Genomic DNA, 8,818 nt, shown 5'->3' with positions numbered 1-8,818 from the left:
CCAAGGCTCAACACAGACACCAAGGCTCAACTCTGCCACCAAGGCTCAACACAACTACAAAGGGTCAACTTTGCCACCAAGGCACTCAATTCAGCCACCAAGGCTCACCACATACCCAACTTAACCAGGCCCAAAGTTTTCTCGGCTCACACTTAACCATGCCAAGGGTTTGGTCGGCTAACCCTAAACCATGCATACACCAATCCTTGTCCACTTCACTCTCGCACGTGGTTTTTGGCTTACCCAAAACCAACATTACACATTCAAAGTGGTTCTAAGATTACCACCAACTGTATGGGGGTACGTATGCCTTATTAGGCTTACATTACACACTCTAATTCTTAGAGTTACGAGGTACATACATTATAAAGACCACTACAAAACATCCTCGACTCACTTACTAATAAATGTATGTGTCACATAATACACCATGAGTCTATTCCATAAACTCACACTAATTCACACAAAATCGATTGTCCATCATCCTCCATTTTCAGTGTCATGTCTTCATTATATATGGTATTCAATCATTCCTGCAAATAAATTTGTCTATTGTTGCAATGGCCAATTCCAACATAGAGACCCAAACTCATGATAATAGTTGGCCAAGCTAATTGTCAACTTATAATTTTTAACCAGATTTACATTAATTACATGAGCATTTTAGTGACTTGAATCAATGTGCTGAAAAAAAATGATGGAACACCTTATACAACAAATCAGTTTTTAATGACAACTTTATCACTCCAATTCGAGAATAAGAAATAGAGGGACAATGTATGCAACTAGCGGAGGCATTTCAGTGACTGGAGTTGCAGGAGTTGTTTTGGATTTCTCAACTGGACTTTTGTCTTTTTGAAGCATCTCCGGCTTCAACTTTCATTTCTATTTCGGTGATTGTCATCACATTGTTCAAAGCAATTTTCTACACCCACAAGATGGCTCGCCCATCAAGATTCATCTTCGTCATATCATTCCTCATGTTCCTCGCAATCCTCTCCATTACTGAAAGCCTCTTTAACATCAAAACCTGTGAGAAAAAATTCATCTTTTTTAAGCTTATCTTCCTCATCATGTTGATCCTTTTCTGGACAATTATGCGCTATGGCATGGCAATGGCTTCTATACCCACATTGCCCTTCCTCAACAGATATGATCACTAGCAGTTTTGTTTGTCAGCACAGGCACCAACAGTTAATTGCAGGAACCACACAAACCCGCAAAGGGCAAAAATCATAAAATTCCAATGCGACATTGATAGGCTTTCTTTCGACCTCATCACAGTGGGACTCACCACAAGAGTCAAGGAAAATTTCGATCTTCCATAAATAAAAAACATAATTTCCACTCCTCTCCAAATGCATTTCACTAATTCTTTTAACAGGGCAGTCATTTTCGACATTTGAAGAAATACACATGAATCTCTGGACAAACTTACACGTCAGGAATTGAAGAACAGTTCCTTCACTGTGACTTAGCTCTGATACAGTCAATGTGTCAGGGGAACTGGATTGTACTAACTCTTCAATGGATTCTGGAAAATCTCTCACCGTCTCTAACGAAAGTCTACCTCCTTGCCAGTGCTTAGCCTAGAAGAAATCAGAACTGGTAGCTCCAAACAGCTCTTCCCAGAGCGTTTCCACTTGATCTTACAACGCTTCCAAATAGCTCTTAAACAAAAACAGTGCTCCAAACACAATCTCGAAGCAACCTCGAACATAACTTCCAAGTAGACTCGACTTGCCTTCAGATCTGTGGGTGGGACAGTAATTATCTCTTTCAACATAGTGGGCTCTCCTTGTGGTCGTGGGTTCGTACCCCTTAATGGCCGACAAAGTCTTCTCCACAGAAAGCAACACCTTGCACTTACACAGGGTTGAGATCAGCACCACACTCCCTAGCTCCTCATGCTCACAAATCTAGGAGATCGCTCACCACCGTCGCAACTCTCAATGCATATATAGATGTAAAAAAAACTAAAAAAAATACCTATATACTCTATTATTTCCTCAGCCCACGAGGGGCCAACACCCAGGCCCTCATGGGCTTTGATACCATGTTAAATTTCCATAAAGAAATTTATATTATATTTTAACCAAATAATGTTACAAATAAATATATGAAGTGTTGTCTCAAGACAGGGAAACTATCTTGGACACACAATCACTTGGTTGAGAGAATATTTCAACCACACACCAATCTAGGAAACAATTCCTAACTAATAGGAACAGACTCTTTTACATAGCAAGAATCACAACTGAGACAAGTAAGAATTACATTTTTCAATAGAACGAGTCTCATACGACACAATGTGTGGATTTCCCTGGCTCTACCATTTGCTTTGTTGCAGAGTTGATTATAGTTCAATACCAACTACCTCAATGATGAATAGAAAAGAACGAAAGAATGGGTCATGCAACAAAAATGAAGAATTTTATTCCAACCGTCCTATGTGACTAGAACAACCGACCTTCCAAAGTTCAGTTGCACATATGAAGGACTTGATATGCAGGAATATGGAGGTAAAAGCAGAAGGGAAGTTTGTACATAAAATAATAAGTTAACTTTGTCGATTTCTTTGAAAAGATGGCATAAGTTAACTCTGTTATTTTCATTGAAAAAATATTGCATGGTTTTTAACATAAAAATAGAAATTAACTTTGTTTATTTATTTCAAAAAATTACCTAAATTAACTTTGTTATTTTCTTTGAAAAATATTGCATAGTTCCTGTGTGCTAAACTCTTGAAAGATTGAAGAGTTATGTATGTAGAAAGATAGATTAATTATATTAATTTCCTTTAAAAAGTTTGCATAATTCTAATGCATAAAACTACAACTACAACTTACCGTTTTTTATTACTTTTTAATTAAACCCACATGGTGATTTCTTATTATGAGTTGATTTAAGATTTCATTACAACATTTCATCTAGTATATCACTACTGTAATGTCCCTATAACCATGCAATTTACATTTGGCATTCATAAAAAATATATATTAATTAATTAAATATGTTTTGAACGGTTGCCCAAGAAGTAGTTACATAATGATTTTGTTGATTTTTCACTTCTGGTACAACGGAAAGTTCATCTTTGTCCACCATATTGTAATGTGTCTTCATCACTTTTTATACAGTGTTTGTCGATACCTTCAGTATGTGTTGTATGTAAATTTAAGTTTTTGATGGACATGATCACTTATACCACGTGGTCCTTCTCTAAAATACAACATGTATTTTAGTCCATATGTAATGTGGTTGTAATTACAACAAGTCTCATACGACACACTGTGTTGACTTCCTTGGTTAAGATAAAAATCAGACTTGAATTGAAAAAGAAGGAGTTACAACTCACAGGTGAGTACTGCACCTAGAGACTGTACTCAAACAAAGAGAACTCTCTCCGTACACTCTACTTCCATCAAATGAGCAATTACATCATTAAGTACATTACTAGAACTAGTTTGCAACTCAGGACATCTAGGATTAGACATAAACTTTTTGGAACATCCTAATCTATGTCAACTGTTGTTTTCTCTCCTTAATACAAAATAATATTAATTATTTTCAACTCCCCCCCTTAATGGAGAAAGGATTATCCTGAACTCCTGGCATCCCTCTAAACAATTCAAACTTTACACGCCCAAGAGGCTTACTAAAAATATCAGCCATGTTATCACAAGTTTTACAATATTCAACACATATCTCTTTTGACTATAGTTTCTCTTGATGAAGCAGAGCTACAGTGCTCTGCTTTTTGCTGCTCCATGCTATGACCCTGGATCCAGTGCTGAATGCGTAACCTGTGATAGATCTTCGATCATCCAAGTTACCTGCCCAATCGGAATCTGAAAAACCTGCTAGAATAACATCATAAATGTCAGTGTACAAAATGCCATAATTACTATTACCACTAAGATACCTCAACACCCTTTTTGCTGCGATCTAGTGACTTTTGAGTGGTTTTGACATGAACTGGCTCAACACACTAACAAAGTATGCCAAATCTGGTCTAGTTGTAGTCAGATATATCAAACTGCCAACTAGCTGTCTGTACATGGTTGCATCCACCTCTTTAGTACCATCGTCGCTGCTCAACTTTAAGTTCAGTTGTAATGGTGTTGCTGCTGATCTGCACTGCTCTATTCTGAGCCTTTCCAGCAAGCTTCTGGCATACTTCCCTTGAGTAAGAAAGGTTTGTCCAGAGTCTTTCCATCTCATACACTTGTGACATCTGATTTCTTTGATCAGATTGTTAGTATTCCCTGTTATGATCATATCATCTACATACAAAGAAATCAAAATAATTTGCCTCTATTTATTAAACTTGGTATACAAATTTGGATCATTCAAGCTCCTATGAAAGCCATGTTGTACAAAAAATGAGTCAATTTTCTCATACCACAACCTGGGAGCCTATTTTAAACCATAAAGTACCTTTTTCAATTTACACACAAGATGTTCTTGCCCCTTTTTCACAAAACCTTCAGGCTGTACTAAATAAATTTCTTCCTTCAAGTCACCATTCAAAAATGCAGACTTAACATCTAGCTGGTGTAGCTGCCATTTGTGTTTTGTTGCTAAGGAAATTAACATTATACTGGTGTTTAATTTGGCTACATGAGCAAAGGTGTCATCGAAATCTATTCCCTCTTTCTGTGAATAACCCTTTGCTACCAGTCTAGCTTTAAGTTTCTCTGCATTTATTTTTGGTTTATACAACCATTTGCATCCTATGGGGGTTTTACCTTCAGGCAATTCAACCAAATCCCAAGTATGATTTTTGTTTATTGATTCTATTTCCTCGTACATTGCAGACCTCCATGCATCATATTTACTTGCTTCCTCATAATTTGCAGGTTCTACAATGTTTAAAAACTTTGACATTAATGCATAGTCTTTCAATTTAGAAGGTAATCGAATATTCCTACTTGATCTCCTTGGTAGGGAACTTACCTCAAATCTGTCTATTTCAACCTTTTCTGGGCTTGCATTATTGATTACATTTCCTGTTACTTCTTCTTCTTGTTTCTGCTCCTACTCTTCATCTTCCTCACTGTTTTCTTCCATTAGCATTGGAATGTGCCAATCACTTTTAGAGTCATCCTTTCCTTCTTCAACCTGTTCTAGTTCTAACATTGTAAATTCCCCAGGATTCCCAAGATTGAAAGGACCAACATGTTCGCCCTCCATAAGTCGCATAAGTCCTTCAACCAGATCAGAAATGAAGTGGAAGCTCCATGTCTGTTTCCCATTTCCATAAACTGTCAAAGGCTCCTTGCGCAAAGCCTGAGCAACAAAATTACTTACAACTCGACCATCATCAACGTACATTTGCGGACCGTATGTATTGAAAAATCGAGCAATCCGAACCTCAACATTTGCTCCCATAGTCAGAGTTTCGGCTGTTCTCTTACCCTCATCATAGCAACTGTGGACTCCGATGGGATTAAGATTGCCCGAGTAAGCTTCAGTTTGAGGATGTTCAAGAGGATCTCCATAAACCTCACTAGTAATTGTAAGAAAAAAAATGTGCCCCAACACGCTTGGCAAGTCTGAGTATGTTCAAGATTCCCACATCATTAGTTTTGATAGTCTTCACAGGATTGTGTTTGTAATGCACAGGGGAAGCAGGGCAAGCCAAATGGTAGATCTGATCAACCTCCAACAATAAGGGTTCCACAACATCATGCCTTATCCGTTCAAACCTCAGATTGCCAAAATGATGCAAAACATTCTCCTTCCTTCCTGTGAAGAAATTGTCGACAACAATAACATTGTTGCCTCTTGCCATGAGCCTGTCAAGTAGATGACTGCCAAGAAAGCCAACTCCACCTATGACGACAACTCACACGGACTTTCTCTTCAAACCTAGGGGCACTTTAGCCCCCGAATTCACCATCGAACCTGAATGATATTGAGAAAACCGAGAAACAGGCGTCTCATAAACAACCTGATGAGGTTTTTCGGGCACAAACCTTCCATTTTCATTAACATTAGAAGCCAAAAAACCAGGCTAAAGGATAAAGAAAGTCGATGCGATGGCAATTCTTATCAAAATAAACAGCAGCCACTGCTCCCTGAGCAAATAATTTACTGGCCTGATAATAGACCACGTCTTTTCTGGCTTAAGGGAGTACTCGTCACTGTTATTCATATTGGACTGATAAAATTTCTGATCCTCTGATGAATAATTTTTCAATGAGCCACCACTGGGCAAGTCCGATCCGCTGCCACCAAACAGATCAGGAACTCCAATGCGCCACCACCGGGAAAATCGATCTGCTACCACTAAACAGATCAGGAACTCCAATGCGCCACCATCGGGCAAGTCTGATCTGCTGCCACCGAACAGATCAGGAACTCCAATGCGCCACCACCGGGCAAATCCGATCTGCTGCCACTGAGTAGATCAAGAACTCTAATGCGCCACCACCGGGCAAATCCGATCTGCTGCCACCGAGTAGATTAGAAATTTCAAAGTGCCACCACCGGGCAAAGCCGATCTGCAAAAAAATTGCAGATTTTTCAAAGAGAAAGAGGCTGGGGCTTCTCGAGGGCGAAATACCCGCGCCGAAAACAAAATAGACGCGTCTTATGAAATTGGCGCGATTAAAGCTTGATTTTCCGCGCCAATAGCACTTTCTGGTGCGCTGGCGCTAATATCTCTCTCAAAACCACTCCAAATGGCGTGATTGTTCCTTAATAAACAGCGCCAACCCTTTCTTCCTCTCAAAAAGGGCACGACTGTTTGCGACGAAACTGCGCTAACCCAATTTTCCGCTCAGAGATGATCAGTCATCTGAGACCTGTCTTTAGGTGTTACTGCAGTCCACCTGATTCTACGAATGCTTTTGTACACTCCACCACCACTATAGTTCTATGATCAATGATGCATCCTAAAAAAAACTAAGGCTATCCCTACTTTGTGCTCTTATACCAAGATAAAAATCAGACTTGAATTGAAAAAGGAGTTACAGCTCACAGGTGAGTACTGCACCTAGAGACTACACCCAAACAAAGAGAACTCCCTCCGTACACTCTACTTCCATCAAATGAGCAATTACATCATTAAGTACATTACTAGAACTTTGGAAGTTGCAACCTAACTCCTAAACTCTAGGAACAAATCCTAAGCTAAGGAGATACGTTACAACTTGTGTAACCATTTCTCCATTAATACAAAATAATATTAATTATTTTCAACTGGTTATACCATTTGCTTTGTTGTGCAGCCGATTATCTATACCAACTGCCTCAATGATGAATAGAAAATAATAGAAGAATGGGTCATGCAATGAAAATGAAGAATTATATTCCAACCCTCCTATGTGACAAGAGAAATTGACCTTCCAAAGTTCAATTGTAGATATGAAGGACTGAATATGGAAGAATATGGAGGCTGAAGCAAATAGGCAGTTTATGCCTAAAACAATAAGTTAATTTTTTCAATTTCTTTGAAAAGATTGGATTAGTTAACTTAGTTATTTTCTTTGAAAAAATATTGAATGATTTTTTTTTTGCATAAAAATAAAAGTTAACTTTATTGATTTCTTTGAAAATATTGCATAAGTAAATTTTGTTCTTTTTTTTCTTTAAGAATATTGCATGGTTTTTGTGCATTAAATATTTGAAAAGATTGAATGGGTATGTGTAGAAAGATAGATTATTTGTGTTAATTTATTTGAAAAGGTTTGTATGGTTCTTGTGTATAAAATGATAGCTTAACCATAATATTTTCTTGGAAAAATTGAAAATTGCATTGATTTTTATGCATAAAAAGATAAGTCAACCACTTTATGTTCTTTAAAAAATTGCACAATTCTTGTGCATAGAAAGATAATCTAACTATGTTAAATTCTTTAAAAAGAATGCATATTTAATTTTGTTAAAAATATTTCTTGAGTAAAAGTTAGATATTATAAGTTGTCTCTAAGATATTGTGATCTATTCATAACCTTGAAAAAAATCCATGTGGCTACATGTAAATTACAATTACTAACACCATAACAACATACATCTACTTTCCATTTTATTCTCCTAAAGGAGACCAAGACCATTTCTATATTCGTTCATAGAATTTCCAAGGCTTGTGCTAACTATTTAATTTCATTATAATCCAATTATGAATAAAATATCATTAAGTAATATATTTGGTTGAAATACATTGAGGATTATGGTGGGTGTAAAGCCATCTTGAAAATTAAGGTATGCAGTAATGCATGGAATTTTATGGTATGTCTATTTTAAACCTTAGCATGGAGAATTATTATATGGTGGGCATGCTTTGCATTAGAGGCTGTTAATATAAATGTGGGTTGTATATGGAAATGCATTGCATTGGGGAAATACGTCAGTAATGTTGTGATCATGTTTACATTTATAAACAAAAGTTGGCCTCTGTAAGTGCATTTGCCATTTTATAACTATGATGCATTTACTTAAAGAATTGAAATAAGGAAAGGAAGCATGTTTTTATAATTATATGTGTTTATTTAATGTATGTTCCATTTTGTAACTATGATGCATATAACTATGATGCATTTACTTAAAGAATTGAAATAAGGAAAGGAAGCATGTTTTTATAATTATATGTGTTTATTTAATGTATGTTCCATTTTGTAACTATGATGCATTTACTTAAAGTATTGAAATAAGGAAAGGAAGCATGTTTTTATAATTATATGTGTTTATTTAATGTATGTTCCATTTTGTAACTATGATGCATTTACTTAAAGTATTGAAATAAGGAAAGGAAGCATGTTTTTATAATTATATGAGTTTATTTAAAATATGTGAAATATGAATAAGAACCCAT

The 8,818-nt window shown here is 36.6% G+C and overlaps 1 pseudogene; it reads right to left on the bottom strand.

The window, feature by feature from the left end:
* Positions 1–971: 971 nt before the first annotated feature.
* On the bottom strand, positions 972–6,157 carry LOC149257706 (UDP-glucuronic acid decarboxylase 2 pseudogene; annotated as a pseudogene).
* Between the last annotated feature and the right edge of the window lie 2,661 nt (positions 6,158–8,818).

The sequence above is a fragment of the Pinus tabuliformis genome, chromosome 6, assembly GCF_031772625.1.
Source record: "Pinus tabuliformis cultivar Carrire ecotype Pingquan chromosome 6, CPIR1, whole genome shotgun sequence".
In the NCBI taxonomy this organism is placed as follows: Eukaryota; Viridiplantae; Streptophyta; class Pinopsida; order Pinales; family Pinaceae; genus Pinus; species Pinus tabuliformis.
The sequence above is the reverse complement of the archived record's forward strand: the minus strand, read 5'-3'. Positions and strand labels throughout refer to the sequence as shown.